Raw genomic sequence first — 14,573 nt, forward strand, 5'->3', positions numbered from 1 at the left:
CTACATACCCCCTCCCAGCTTTTCACTTCGTCCCTCCTCCCCCCCCCACCACCATTCACATTTCACTTGCCAACTTGTTATCTACCCCCTCCTTCATCTTCTCATTATCTTCTCCTCCCCTTCCCACCAGCACCTGGGTCTATGTGTGTCTGGCGAACTCAAAGAGCAAACTGCGGGAGGAACAATAAGGGTCAAGCCGCGTCGGTAAAGGGAAACAAATGGCGGATGTTGAAGCTAAAACCCTTCATCAGGCATTCCAGGTTCCAGCACTGGCAGTCTTCTGTCCCTCCAGGGTGACTTTAAGTTCTAGTTCACGTCCTGACAGAGGAGTAAGTAACGGCTACGAAGCCTTTCAAACAAAGCCAAGGCGACGGATGTAGGGTTTGTACACAGGATACATCTGGCTGAGGACTGAAAGCGGGTGCCTTGTGACTTGCACCTCCCCCACCTGCTCTTTCCCCTTGCCTTCCTCTTTATCTCCGAACTCTCCTCTTCACCCTCACCTCCACTTTCTTCCAACTCCCCATCTCGATCCTCTCTCCTTCCCTCTTCTCCACCCTATCCCTTCCCCTCCCTCCTATCCCCTCTCCCTCTCCCCCTCATCCTATCTCCCTCTCCCCTCATCCCTTCCCCTCCCTCTCATCCCTTCCCCTCCCTCTCATCCCCTCTCCCCCTCATCCCCTCTCCCTCCCCTCCCCCTCCCCTCATCCCCTCCCCCTCATCCCCTCTCCCTCCCCTCATCCCCTCCCTCCCCCTCATCCCCTCTCCCTCCCCTCATCCCCTCCCTCCCCCTCATCCCCTCTCCCTCCCCCTCTCATCCCTTCCTCTCATCCCTTCCCCTCCCTCTCATCCCTTCCCCTCCCTCTCATCCCTTTCCCCTCCTTACATCCCCTGCTCCTCCCACCTCCTTCTCCTTCCACACGCCTCCTTCTCCCATTTCCCTCACCCCTTCTCAAAATCCCTCCCTCTCATATCCCCATCCCACTCCCTCCTGCCCCCTCTTCCTTCACCCCGCTGCCGCCGACCATCCGCTCTTGGCCGCCCGGACAGCTGGCTGAGGTGACGAGCGGGGATCCGTTCAGGAAGAGGGGACGTCGAGAAGTGGCGCTAATAGATTTGTCGACACCTTGCCGGGAAATGGCGAGGAGACCGCCGAGCCCGCCCCCGCCCCCGCCCCGTCCGAGTGAGGGAAGGTCGCGGATCCACACGGGGGCTGTGATAACCCACCGTCCGAGCTCCGCGCAACAGGTAAAGCTCGCTCTCCTGCTAACAAAGCGGCCGCGACGGAATAGGACCTGAGCCGTTCGCTTTCTGTGATTGTTGTCAAATTCGAAGAGTTTTTTAATTCCGGCGCTGCTGGGCAACTTGCAGAATGGGGCTTTGTATAGATAGAGTGATGCCGGGAGTGTGTGTGTGTACCCGGTTTGAGAGCGGCGTCCGGTAGCTATATTAATGGTAGCCTGACGGTAGTGAATTCTCACTCAATTCAACCAATGGGTCCAGTTTCTCCCACCACCTCGACATATCCGTGGTCTCCAATCCCCACCCCGCCCACTAATTACTGCAATTTAACCGGACACCCCCTGAGTAAGAACGCTTCTTTGGAAGAAATGCCTCATAGGTCGGACTGGACTGGCCTGCTGAATGTAAGTAGAACAGCAATTTGCAGACCCGGGGTGACCTTCCCACACCACCCGTGCTCCGAGATGGACGGGGCATTTAGTTCAGTGTCGGCAATAGGAAGGGAGGTGTTCGTGCTCAGTGAATGCTCCCAACTTGTCCCGCCATCAGCGGGAAGCTGGTGAAGCAACTGCCGGAGAAACTCGCGGGTCGAGCAGCGTCTGTGGTGCGGGTTTGGGGAGAGCGATTGTCGGCGTTTCGCGAAGCTCTGTCCATGAGAAATGGACAGGACGACGCCCCTGTCTCCCACGCTACAGGACCCGCTGAATTCCTCCCAGCAGATGATCAGTTACTCGGGAATCTCGCATCTGCCCTCGGGCAGTTAGTGTGAGGTCTCCCGCGCGATCTCCTTCCGCTGTACTGGTACACGTGAGTGTTTTAACAGGACTGACCATAGCGTGTCGGGGATGGCAGCTCAAAACCTGTGGGTTCTCCATTTATTGAGATATATATATTTCAAAAGCAAAGTGTAGATGTTAGAGGTGTACTGGAAGATCTTCCAGCTGAAGCAATGTCTTTTCATAAAATAAAAAGCTGGAAGAACTCAGCAAGCCAGGCAGCATCTATGGGTGGTAATAAAGTCGGGGTTTCTGGTGAAGCTCCTTCATGAGGATTTCACCGGGATGCCGTGCTGGACGGAGAGTTTTCAATTGCGGCTTGTTTTCACTGGAGGAGGAGCGTGATGGAAGTATGCGACATTATGAGGGGAAAGGACAGGGAGATACATTGGAGATAGAAACACAGAAAAACTACAGCACAAAGCTGTGCTGACATGTACTTACTTTAGAAATTACCTAAGGTTACCCATAGCCCTCTATTTTACTAAGCTCCATGTACCTGTCCAGGAATCTCTTAAAAGACCCTATCGTATCCGCCTCTGTCACCGTCCCTGGCAGCCCATTCCACGCACTCACCACTCTCTGCATAAAAAACGTACCCCTGACATCTCCTCTGTACCTACTCCCCAGCACCTTAAACCTGTGCCATTTCAGCCCTGGGAAAAGGCCTCTGACTATCCACAGGGTCAATGCCTCTCATCACCTTATACACCTCTATCAGGTCACCTCTCATCCTCCTTCGCTCCAAGGAGAAAAGGACGAGTTCTCTCAACCTATTCTCAGAAGGCATGCTCCCCAATCCAGGCAACTTCCTTGTAAATCTCCTCTGCACCCTTTCTATGGTTTCTACATCCTTCCTGTAGTGAGGCGACCAGAACTGGGCACAGTACTCCAAGTGGGGTCTGACCAGGGTCCGATATAGCTGCAACAAATATCTTTAAAAGAAAGGCTCCTAAAGTTCCATAAGGTCTGGGGACCTTTTATCGAGTACTCTCATAACCTTCCTCTTGTCCAGGGTTTTTTTTCTCTTCGGTCCCTTGCTTTCAGCTCCTTTTTTTTCTGGTAGAAGGCATTATTATCCTCTGTTGCTAAGTGTATTCACAGTCTGGGAGCTTGGCTGTCCTGACTTATACTCTCTATATTGTGTTGTGGTTGGTCTGGAGTTGCTGTTGTTTTTTCTTGTGTTGTGGGGCTTGGGGAGGACGCTAAGCTTACTTGTCTTTAATTTAGGTGCTTTTTTTTGCTAAATTCTCTTTCTTTGTAACATATTGTTATTTGGATGCTTAATTTTGCTCTGTTTTAATGTTCCTCATTGGGATTTGGGGTTTTTAATTTGTAAAATGTTTTGAAAAACTAATAAAAAAAAATTTTTAAAAAAAGAAAGGCTCACCTTTAGGATAGGAGGGCTGGACAGCATCTGAAGAAATAGATTTCCACCCAGGGGGTTGTTACACACTGAGAAGGTCGTGGAGCCAGGTACCCACTCAACATTTAAGTTTTCAGACCAGCTCTTGAATTGCCGATGCTTGGCAGGTTACTGAGCAGTACTGGTAAATGGGATCAGTATAGATGGGTACTTATTGATCTTTTCCTTAACGCTGCTCTCTCCTTCTTTCTTCGTATTAACATACTCCTTGACAGTTCAAATGTACATTAGCCTCAGTCTGACTATATTCAATGACACCGTTTCCACGGCCCTCAGAGGTGGAGAATTTGAAAGAGAAGAAAGTCCTTTTGATTCCTGTCTGAAATGGTTGTCCCCTTATTCTGAAACAGCACTCCCACCCCACACTCTACTTTGTTGAATAAACATTAGAGGAAATAGTCTCTCAACGTCTGTCGTGTCAGCTTTCCTCAGAACCTGATGTTTCAGTTAGGGAACTTCCATTCTTCCAAGCTCTGTTGAGCATGGATTTCAGTTGTTTAGCCTTTCGTATATTCAACCTTCCATTTCAGGAATCCGCATCATGTACAGCACGGCTTCTAGTTCAAGTATATCGTACCTGAAATATGCAAACTAGAACTGTGCATGGTACTCCAATTACTATCTCATCAGCATGTTGTAAAGTTACTTCAGAAATTCCCTGTCCAGTAAAGGCCAAATGAGCATCCCATTTCCCAGTTCCCGTTGCACCACAATATTTTGTAGTCTCTCTGCATTTGTTAAGTAACTTCCTTTTTCATTCTTTCTTCTAAAGCAAAAAGCTTCACATTTTTCCACGTGCCTCATTTGCCACTCACTTAACCTATTCCTTTGCTAACTCTTTATGTAGTCCTCACAGCATTCAAACCCATCTACCATTGTATCAGCTGCAGTGCACTCAGTCCCTTTGCCAAGTTGTTAATACAGACCCCAAGTACTTGAGGTCTAGGGACTGATCTCTGTAGCATTCCATTCGTTACTGATTGCCAATCCGAGAATGACTCATTTATCTCAACTCTGTTGTCTGCCATCCCTTTTTAATCCTCTATCTTCTGAAGATTACCAGATTACCCTGACTGTGGCTGGTTTCTATGTTCCCTTTAATAAAAACAATTTAAGCAACTTGAGGCCATTCCTCATTCAGTCACATAGTTGAAACTAAGATTTGATTGGAGTCCATTTCAATCCCATTATGTGCATGACCTTAAACAAAGACTAATGTCAAGACTCAAGAGACTGTAGATGCAGGAATCTGGAGCAATGAATAATTAGAGACTTTGGATCACATTTAATAGCTCTGCTGAAAACATTATTTTAATTCAATTTTGCCTGGTCTGTATTGATCTTTGAAATTCTCTATCCCAAGAGGGTAACAGAGGCTTGGTCACTGAGTGTTTTCAAAGCAAAGATCAATAAATTTCTGGATATTATGAGAATAGAGGGGTATGGGAAAATTGTAAGAAAATGGAACAGATAGAAAATCATGATCATGACATTCATTATATGCTATGTCGTATGAAGTGGGTGATCATGGTTTTGACCATGATTGTTCCAAGCAAATGTTTCCACAGAAGTGGTTTGCCGTTGCCTTCTTCTTGGCAGCGTCTTTGAAGACGGGTGACCCCTGCCATGACCGATACTCTTCAGAGGTTGTCTGCCTCACGTCAGTGATCGTGTAACCAGGATTTGCAATATGCGCCAGCAGCTCATAAGACCATCCCCCACCTGCTCCCATTGGCTTCAAGTAATCGGGTTGGGGGGGGGGGGTTTGCTAAACAGGTGCTACGCTTTGAACTTTGAATAGTAAGTTAAAAATAAAGTGGTTTTGGACCTCTGAGATGTGAAAAGCTCTAATGTGAACACAGAATATGCCCTCAGAAGGTTAAGCAGCATCCGTAGAGGAAGAAAGAGAGTTAATGTTTCTGGTCAATAACTTAAGAACTGGGAAAGTTCAGAACACTTGCAGAGAAGGGGGTGGTGTAGAACGGACAAATGGGTGTATCCCTGATAGGGTGGAGACCGTGGGATGGTCACTCAGACTGATGCTAGTTACAGGAGGATGCAGGACGTTTGTTAAATGGCACCTAATCTGCCAGAAAGAGGTGTAAGTGGAAGAGCAGGCAGCAGGGAGAAAGTAAGCTAATTGAAGTTGCTGGAAATCTATGAATGAAGAGGGTGCTGAGAAAGTCAGCATCTGTGGAGAGAGAACCTGGAGACACAGCCTTTTAGAAATATACAAAATTACAAGAAGCATGGGGAGGCTAAATAGTGCCTTTCTCCCAGATGGAAATGCCAAATACTGGAGCAAGTGGATTAAAGAGAAGGGGAGGAAGTTTAAGAGATGTGCAGGCCACATCTTTTTTTATACGGAAAGCCTGGAAAGTGGTGTCCAGGTGGTGGTACAAGCAGATACAATGGCAACTTCTCAGAGGCATTCAGACAGGAGGACTAACAGGGAATGGAAGAAATTAGATCGTGGGGCTATGACATCATGGACTGAAGGGCCACTTCCTGCGTTGTAATGTTTTACGTTCTGGATGACCCCTGACCTGCCAAGCCCGCTGTGTGCTTCTCTCCTCCACCAGAACCAGCCTGCTCAGACACAAACTGGAAAGTCAAGCCCACTGGATAAACAAGGCAGCCAAAACAAGATTCAATAGACAGAAACACGTGTGACTGAAACATATATTGTTGAATTCATCGTGAGCTGCAAATGATGTAGTGTGCTTGGATATAATGTGAGATTAATGTCTCGAGTTGACATTGGGGGTTATTGGACAGGGTACGTAAGCAGAGAAGTTTGAGAATTAAGGTGAAATGCAACTAGCAACACAGGCAGTGTTCTACAAAGCAATCATCCCAGTTCTTCCCCATCAGAAGGGGAACCCTGAATGAAATGGCACCGAATTGGAATGAGTGTAAATGAACTATTGTTTCACCTGAAGAACTGTTTGGACCTTCAGTGGTGGGAGGGGAAGAGATAAAAGGGTGAAAGTTTTGTTTCTTGTAGTTGCGAGGCACAGTGCCACGTAAAGGTGAGCGAGCCAGTCCCACAGGGAAAGGGGAACAAGAAACTAGAGATGCTGGAATCCGGAGCAATCCACAAGATTCCAGACTCGCAGGGGTTCTCATCCCCTTTTATGCCATGGACAACTACCGTTAACCGAGGGGTCCACGGACTTCAGTTGGGAACCCCTGTTCTAGAGGAGCTCACCAGGTCAAACAGTAACTGTGGGGCAAAAATGGATAGTTGACCTTTCAGCTCAGGTGAGAAGTCTTGGTCCAAAGTGTTGACTGTTCACAGATGCTGCCAGACCACTGAGTTCTTCCAGCATCCTGTTCGGTGTTGCAAAGGGAATAGTCCCTTTGGGATGCTGAAAAAGGAGGGGAGGGGGCAGATGGTTTCTGTTTCTGTCTCAGATCTCTAGCATCAACAGCTCTTTTTGGTTTTTGGTTATATCACACTATTTACAACCAATTCACATGTAAATTGTAGGCACAGTTATCACATAGAATACAAGGTAGAACATTTGCCCACACTAGATTCCAACATGTGATAATCACCAAATTTGTTTACCTCAATAATTATTTTTTCCTCGTCACACTGTTTTAACCTATTTATGGGGTGTGAGCACTTATGGCAAGGCCAGAATTTATTGGTCTTCTCTGATTGCTTTAGAGCAGGGGTCCCCCAACTGGGGTCTATGGACCCCTTGGTTAATAATAGGGGTCCATGGCATAAAAAAGGATTGGGAACCTCTGCTTTAGAAGAAGGAAGTGAGTTCCTTTCTTTAACCACTACAGTCCATCTACTGAAGGTTCTCCCACAATGCTGTAGGGTAGAGAGTTCCAGGATTTAATCCAGTGGCACTCAATTATTATCTTTCAATATGGTGGTTACAGTTATTGAATGGTACTTGTTAAGTCTGAAGATGCTGAGAAATTTCTAGGATAAGAGATGCCTTGTTCTGATAACATGAATCTGTGATGGGGTGTGAGTTGTGAGGGTCTTCTGGATAATCAAGTTATGTAGAGTAAGGGGGCAGATACATGGTATACACAATGTCAGATGGACAAATGTGACATTAATCAACTGGTCATATACTTCAGCACCCTGTTTCTTTGATTTCGCTCTCATTTTCCTTTAGATGCCTTTGTCTGTGGAGTTGCATAGCCAAGAACCGAGGCATTTCAGTCCACAACACTGTGATGTCATCCATGCTAATCCCACATGCCTGCATTAGACCCTTATCTCACTGTGTTTTTCCTCCCTAGTTACGTGTCCAAATGCCTTTTAAGCATTATAACAGTATCTGCCTCTGCTGCCTCCTTTGGCAATTTATTCCAGAGAGCATGTCAATTCCATTCCCCTCATTTATCTTGCCACAGACTATTCTTTATCTTGTGCCAATTAACAACTTCTTTTCCTAATTCTTCAACCACTCAACTAGGCTGGGGGTAATTTACAGTAGCTAATTAACCTGAGCTGACAGGACTGGCATATGAACAGATATTGGGTCAGTTAAAACTATATTCACTGGAACAGATGAGTGGGAGGATACCACATAGCAACCCCTAAAATTCTAACAGGCCTGGGCAGACTAGGGTGAAAATTGTCAGCGTTATTTAAATTGTTCTAGATTTGGAAATACAGATATTCAAAGGAGTTTGACTGTCCTTGTATAGTAAGTATTGAAAGCAAGCCTGCAGTAAACTGTGACAAGATAAATAGTACTCTTATATTGGTTATTAAAGGATTTGCATACAGGAGCAATGCCTTACTACAGTTTGCAGGTCATAAGTAAGACCAGGACTGGAGTGTTGTGTATAGCCTATGAAAGGATACTCTTGCTGTTTACAGAAAACAGGAAAATTCATCAGACCAATACCTGGGATGGCATTTTGAGGAAAGATTGTGTCAACTATTTTGCATTTGATAGAGATGAGAGGGGATCTCATTGGTATGTACAAGGCTCTGATAGTACGGGGCAGATTAGATGCAGGGAGGACATTGGCCTTGGCTGGAGACGAGATAAACCTGGGGTCACTCTCTCTGAGTGAAGACATTTAAGACTGAGATGAGATGAAACTTCGTCACATAGAGGGTGATGAAACCGTGGAATTCCCTGGTATAGAGGGTCAAGTTGCTGAATGTATTTACAAAGGACATAAATAGTCAAAGGAGATGGGGGAGATCTAACTGGAATTTTTGCATCAGTATTTACTCAGGAGATGGACTCAGAGTCTATAGAAGTGAGGCGAGATAGCAAGGAGGTCACGGACAGTGTACAGATTACAGAGAAGCAGGTGCTTGATGTCTTCAGGAAAGTCAGGGTGGATAAATCCCCAGGGCTTGACAAGGTGTTCCCTTGAACCAGGCTAGTACAGAAATTGCAGGGGCCCTAGCAGGGATATTTAAAATGTCCTTAACCGTGGGTGAGGTGCCAGAGGATTGGAGGACAGCTAGTGTTCTGTTGTTTAAGAAAGGCTCTAAGAGTAAGTCAGGAAATTATAGGCCAGTGAGCCAGACATCTGTAGTGGGTGGGTTATTGGAAGGTATACTAAGGTACAAGGTATATAAGTACTTGGATAGACAGGGTCTGATTAGGGATAGTCAACATGGCTTTTTGCATGGTAGGTCATGCCTAACCAATCTCATAGAGTTTTTGAGGAGGTTGCCACAAAAGTTGATGAAGACAAAGCAGTGGAGTTGTCTACATGGCCTTTGACAAGGTCCTGCATAGAAGGTTGGTCAAGAAGATTCAGTCATTTGGCATTCAGGATGAGGTAGTAAATTGGATTAGAGATTTGCTTCACAGGAGAAGCCAGAGAGTGGCAGTAGGCAGTTGCCTCTCAGACTGGAGGCCTGTGTCTAGTGATGTGCCACAGGGCTTGGTGCTGGGTCCACTGCTGTTTGTCATTGATATCAACGATATGACTGATGATGTGGTAAACGGAATCATCAAATTTGTAGATGACGCCAAGGATGGGGGTGTAGTGGACAGAGAGGAAGACGATCAAAGCTTGCAGCTGGATCCAGACCAGGTGGGAAAATGAGCTGAAGAATGGCAGATGGAATTTCTTGCAGACAGGTGAGAGGTTTCACACTTTGGGATGATAAACCAGGGTAGACTTACACAGTAAGTGCTAGGGCACTGAGAGAAGCAGTAGAACAAAGGGATCTGAGAATACAGGTCCATAATTCATTGGAAGTATAGACAGGTAGATAGGATCATAAAGAAAGCTTTTGGCACATTGGCCTTCATAAATCAATGTATTGAGTAGAGGAGTTGAGATATTATATTGTATAAGACATTGATGAGGCATAAGACATTGATGAGGCATAATTTGGAGTACTGTATTGTGTGTAGTTTTGGACATCCTACCTGCAGGAAAGATGTCAATAAGATTGAAAGGGTGCTGAAAAAATTTACAAGGATGTTTCCAGGACTTGAAGACCTGAATTATATGAAAACGTTGAATAGGTTACAGCATAGAAAAATCAGGGAAGATTTATTGGAGGTACACACGATTATGAGTACAGATAGAGTAAGTGCAAGCATGCCTTTCCCATTGAGGTTGGGTGAGACTAGAATTAGGTCATGGGTTAATGGTGAAAGGTGAAGTGCTTAAGGGGAACGTGAGGGAGTATTGAGAGGGCCTTGAGATTGTGGAATGAGCTGCCAGTGGAAATGGTGGATTTTGGGTTTGATTTATGTAGGTACTTGAATGGAAGGGCCCTGGTCTGGGTTCAGATCGATGGAACCAGGCAGATTTAATAATCTGGCACAAGCGAGTTGTGCCAGAAGGCCCTGGTTCTATGATGTCGTGCTCTATGACTCTACATATAACTTTTAGGCTAACAGAGTGAATGGCAGAAACCTTAGGAGTGTGTTGACATACAGACGGACCTTGAGATGCAAGACCATTGTACACTGAGTGGTGACACAGATGGAGTACTGCGGTAAAGATGGCATTTGGTGTGCCTGCCCGGACTTTGGGATGTCATGTCGTCGCCGTACAAAACCTGGGTCAGACCACTTTATTGTGTACAGTTCTGGTCACCACCCCCCCCCCTCCCCACAGGAAGGATGTAGTAGCATTACGGTGCAGAAGAGGTTCACCAGGGTGATAATAGACAATAGACAATAGGTGCAGAAGTAGACCATTCGGCCCCTCGAGTCTGCACCGCCATTCTGAGATCATGGCTGATCATTCACTATCAATACCCAGTCCCTGCCTTGTCCCCATATCCCTTGATTCCCCTATCCATCAGATATCTATCCAGCTCCTTCTTGAAAGCATCCAGAGAATTGGCCTCCACCGTCTTCCGAGGCAGTGCATTCCACACCTCCACAACTCTCTGGGAGAAGAAGCCCTTCCTCAACTCTGTTTTAAATAACTGACCTCTTATTCTCAATCCATGCCCTCTGGTACTGGACTCTCCCAACATCTGGAACATATTTCCTGCCTCAATCCTATCAAATCCTTTAATTATCTTAAACGTTTCAATCAGATCCCCTCTCAATCTCCTCAATTCCAGTGTGTACAAGCCCAATCTCTCCAATCTCTCTGCGTAAGACAGCCCTGCCATCCCAGGAATCAACCTAGTGAATCTACGCTGCACTTCCTCAATTGCCAGAATGTCCTTCCTTAAACCTGGAGACCAAAACTGTACACAATATTCCAGGTGTGGTCTCACCAGGGCCCTGTACAAATGCAAAAGAACATCCTTGCTCTTGTATTCAATTCCCTTTGTAACAAAGGCCAACATTCCATTTGCCCTCTTCACTGCCTGTTGCACTTGCTCATTCACCTTCATTGACTGGTGAACTAGGACTCCTAGGTCTCTTTGCATTTCTCCCTTACCTAACTCGACACCGTTCAGACAATACTCTGCCCTCTTGTTCCAGCTTCCAAAGTGGATAACTTCACATTTATTCACATTGAATGACATCTGCCAAGTATCTGCCCACTCACCCAGCCTATCCAAGTCTCCCTGTATTCTCCTAACGTCCTCTTCGCATGTCACACTGCCACCCAGTTTAGTATCGTCAGCAAACTTGCTGATATAGTTTTCAATGCCCTCATCTAAATCATTGACATAAATCGTAAAGAGCTGTGGTCCCAATACAGAGCCCTGTGGTACCCCACTAGTCACCTCCAGCCAGTCTGAGAAACACCAATTCACTGCTACCCTTTGCTTTCTATCTGCCAACCAGTTTTCTATCCATGTTGAAACCCTGCCCCCAATGCCATGAGCTCTGATTTTACTCACCAATCTCCTATGTGGCACCTTATCGAATGCCTTCTGAAAATCTAGGTACACAACATCCACTGGCTTACCCTCGTCTAACATCCTTGTTACACCCTCAAAAAACTCCAACAGATTAGTCAAGCATGATTTGCCCTTGGTAAATCCATGCTGGCTCGGCCTAATCCTATTTCTGCCATCTAGATGTGCCACTATTTCGTCCTTAATAATGGACTCAAGCATCTTCCCCACGACTGACGTTAGGCTAACAGGGCGATAGTTCTCCGTTTTCTCCTTCCCTCCCTTCTTGAAAAGTGGGACAACATTAGCCACTCTCCAATCTTCAGGAATTGATCCTGAATCTAAGGAACATTGGAAAATGATTACCAATGCATCCGCAATTTCCTGAGCCACCTCTTTTAGAACCCTCGGATGCAGACCATCTGGACCCGGGGATTTATTAGCCTTCAGTCCTACCAGTCTACTCATCACAGTTTCTTTCCTAATATCAATCTGTCTCAATTCCTCTGATATCTTATGACCCTGGCCCATCCATACATCTGGGAGATTGCTTGTGTCCTCCCTGGTGAAGACAGATCTAAAGTATGCATTAAATTCTGTTGCCATTTCCCTGTTTCCCATAACAATTTCTCCCAATTCATTCTTCAAGGGGCCAACATTGTTCTTAACTATCTTCTTTCTCTTCACATAGCTAAAAAAGCTTTTGCTATCCCCTTTTATATTCCTGGCTAGACTGAGCTCATACCTGATTTTTTCTCTCCATATTGCTTTTTTAGTTAAGATCTGCTGTTCCTTAAAACTTTCCCAATCATCTGTATTCCCACTCATCTTAGCCCTGTCATACTTCTTTTTCTTTAATGCTATACAATCTCTGACTTCCTTTGTCAACCACTGTGGCCCCTTCCCCCTCTTTGAATCCTTCCTTCTCCGGAGCGTCTGAGTTTCTGAGAGAATTGATGGGCTAGGTTTATTCTCAGTAGAATGCAGGATTGACCTTCTAAAGGTGAAGGAAATGCAAAGGGCATGGACAGGATAGATAACAAGAGAAGGCGCATATCCAAGATGAAAGGGGTAAAAATTAAAAGATCTGAGGGAGAGGCTGGTAGTTAACAGGGATCTACAGGTGGGAGAGGAAGATACATTGTTTAAATTGCCTTTGGACAGGTGGTTAGGAACACCATTAAGGAATCTGGGCCAAATGGAGAGGATAGATATTAAGAGTCTAGGTGTAAAGGGCGCAGATTTAAGATGAGAGGGGTAAAATTAAATAAGCTTAGTATAGTTCAACATCACATCTGGCCTGCTTTTGTTTGGTATGTTGTAGCGATAAAGACATTAAAGCTGATGATGGAATGGGAATAGGGCATTTAGGGAGATGAGGCACCATGATCTTACTGAATAGTGGAGCAGGTTTGAATGGTTGAATAGCCATCTCGTGCTCCTGTTTCCCCTGCTAAAGGAATACAGAAATATGTAAGGATCATAAAGGTTTTGAGTGAGGAATGAAACTTAATTAGGTTAAGGGCATCTTCTTTTCCTTTAGACAAAAGAAAAATAAATAGGTTCTTGTAAGTTGTGAGAGATGAAATAACAAAGGGAGTTGACACATTTAAATACTCAAGTAGTCTTAATGCCCGTAGAAATTAGGAAAAGATCGTCTGAATGCTGACCACACTACAAGAGGAAGATATTCCCCTGTTGAACGGTGACAGAGGAAATCTGGGGTACTGAGTATCTGTCATTCAGAAAGAGCAGATTCAGCAAAATGTCATTGGGGCTAAAACATTAAATGATAAGATCAGTTTGCAAAACCTTGGTTTGTTTTTCCTTGGAAATGGAAAATTATGGGAGTGGGGAACAAGAATTATACAGAAGTTGTCTACGATATTCCACTGATCTAATAGATTAGATGCATATAAATCATTTTATCTGGTCTGGATATCAAAACAGATATAGATAACTCAAAAGTTAGAGAAGGCCTACTAAACAGTGATAGCAGGATATATTTTTGTACGTGGAAAATCAGAGCTCGGATTGGTGGGGGAAAGAAAGCACCTGCAGATTCTGTGCCAATCGGGACTTATGACTCAAATCTATGAATTGTTGCTTGGCAAAAAGTTTCTCTGGATATGAACATTGATAAACTGCAAATACTGTAAATCTGAAATAAAATCAGAAAATAATGAAAACACTCAGCAGGTCAGTCAGCACCCACAGAGAGAGAGAAATAAAGGTATGTATCAGATTGGAGACCAACATTCGCTCTGATTCTCTTTCTACATATGCTGCATGACCTGTTGAGGGTTTCCATCAATTTCTGTTTTTAATTTGGGTATTTCAATGGACTGGATTGTGGACGCTGTCAAACCAGCAGAAGGATTTAAGAAACAGCCGGTACAAAAGGCAAAGTGAGCACTGGAGCTTACTTCCTGCCTCTTTCAAACCCTCTCAGCCCTTATCCCACCATTCATTGTGCTCTTGAGAAGGTAGCTCCCAATTTCTGCCACTCTTTATGTGAAGAAGTGCTCTCTGATGTCACTCCCGGTTAGGGTGGTTTTAATTTTAATGCACACTTATAGAACCAAATTACAGCTTATGATTGGCTATATATAGTGAATCCGAGAATCATGTTGTACAGAAACAAGCCCTTTCAGCCTTCCTTCTCCATACTGACTTTGACACCTATTTCCCTCTCATTTAACCACATTATCCCTGTGCTTTAGGGTTTCTCAACCTGGAGTCCACGGATCCTTCGGTTCATGGTAGGGGTCCATGGCATAAAATAGTTTGGGAACACCTGCACTACATCTTTTCTATTCAAGTACCTGACAAGTGCTTTTTAATCATTATATCAGCT

The 14,573-nt window shown here is 45.0% G+C and overlaps 1 protein-coding gene across 4 annotated transcripts in view; it reads left to right on the top strand.

Annotated features, from left to right (window-relative positions):
• The first annotated feature begins 913 nt into the window (after nt 1-913).
• LOC132401092 (probable G-protein coupled receptor 139) overlaps nt 914-14,573 on the top strand; it is a 45,008-nt gene continuing 31,348 nt past the window's right edge. For 2 of the 4 annotated variants that reach the window (XM_059982923.1, XM_059982921.1), the window contains exon 1: nt 914-1,248. The gene's annotated coding sequence lies outside the window, so the exon portion shown is untranslated. Of the gene's footprint in view, nt 1,249-1,611; nt 1,647-14,573 lie in introns of those variants that run through there. The other 2 variants (XM_059982925.1, XM_059982924.1) reach the window with 2 other exon arrangements.

Source organism: Hypanus sabinus, chromosome 10 (genome assembly GCF_030144855.1).
Source record: "Hypanus sabinus isolate sHypSab1 chromosome 10, sHypSab1.hap1, whole genome shotgun sequence".
NCBI lineage: Eukaryota > Metazoa > Chordata > Chondrichthyes > Myliobatiformes > Dasyatidae > Hypanus > Hypanus sabinus.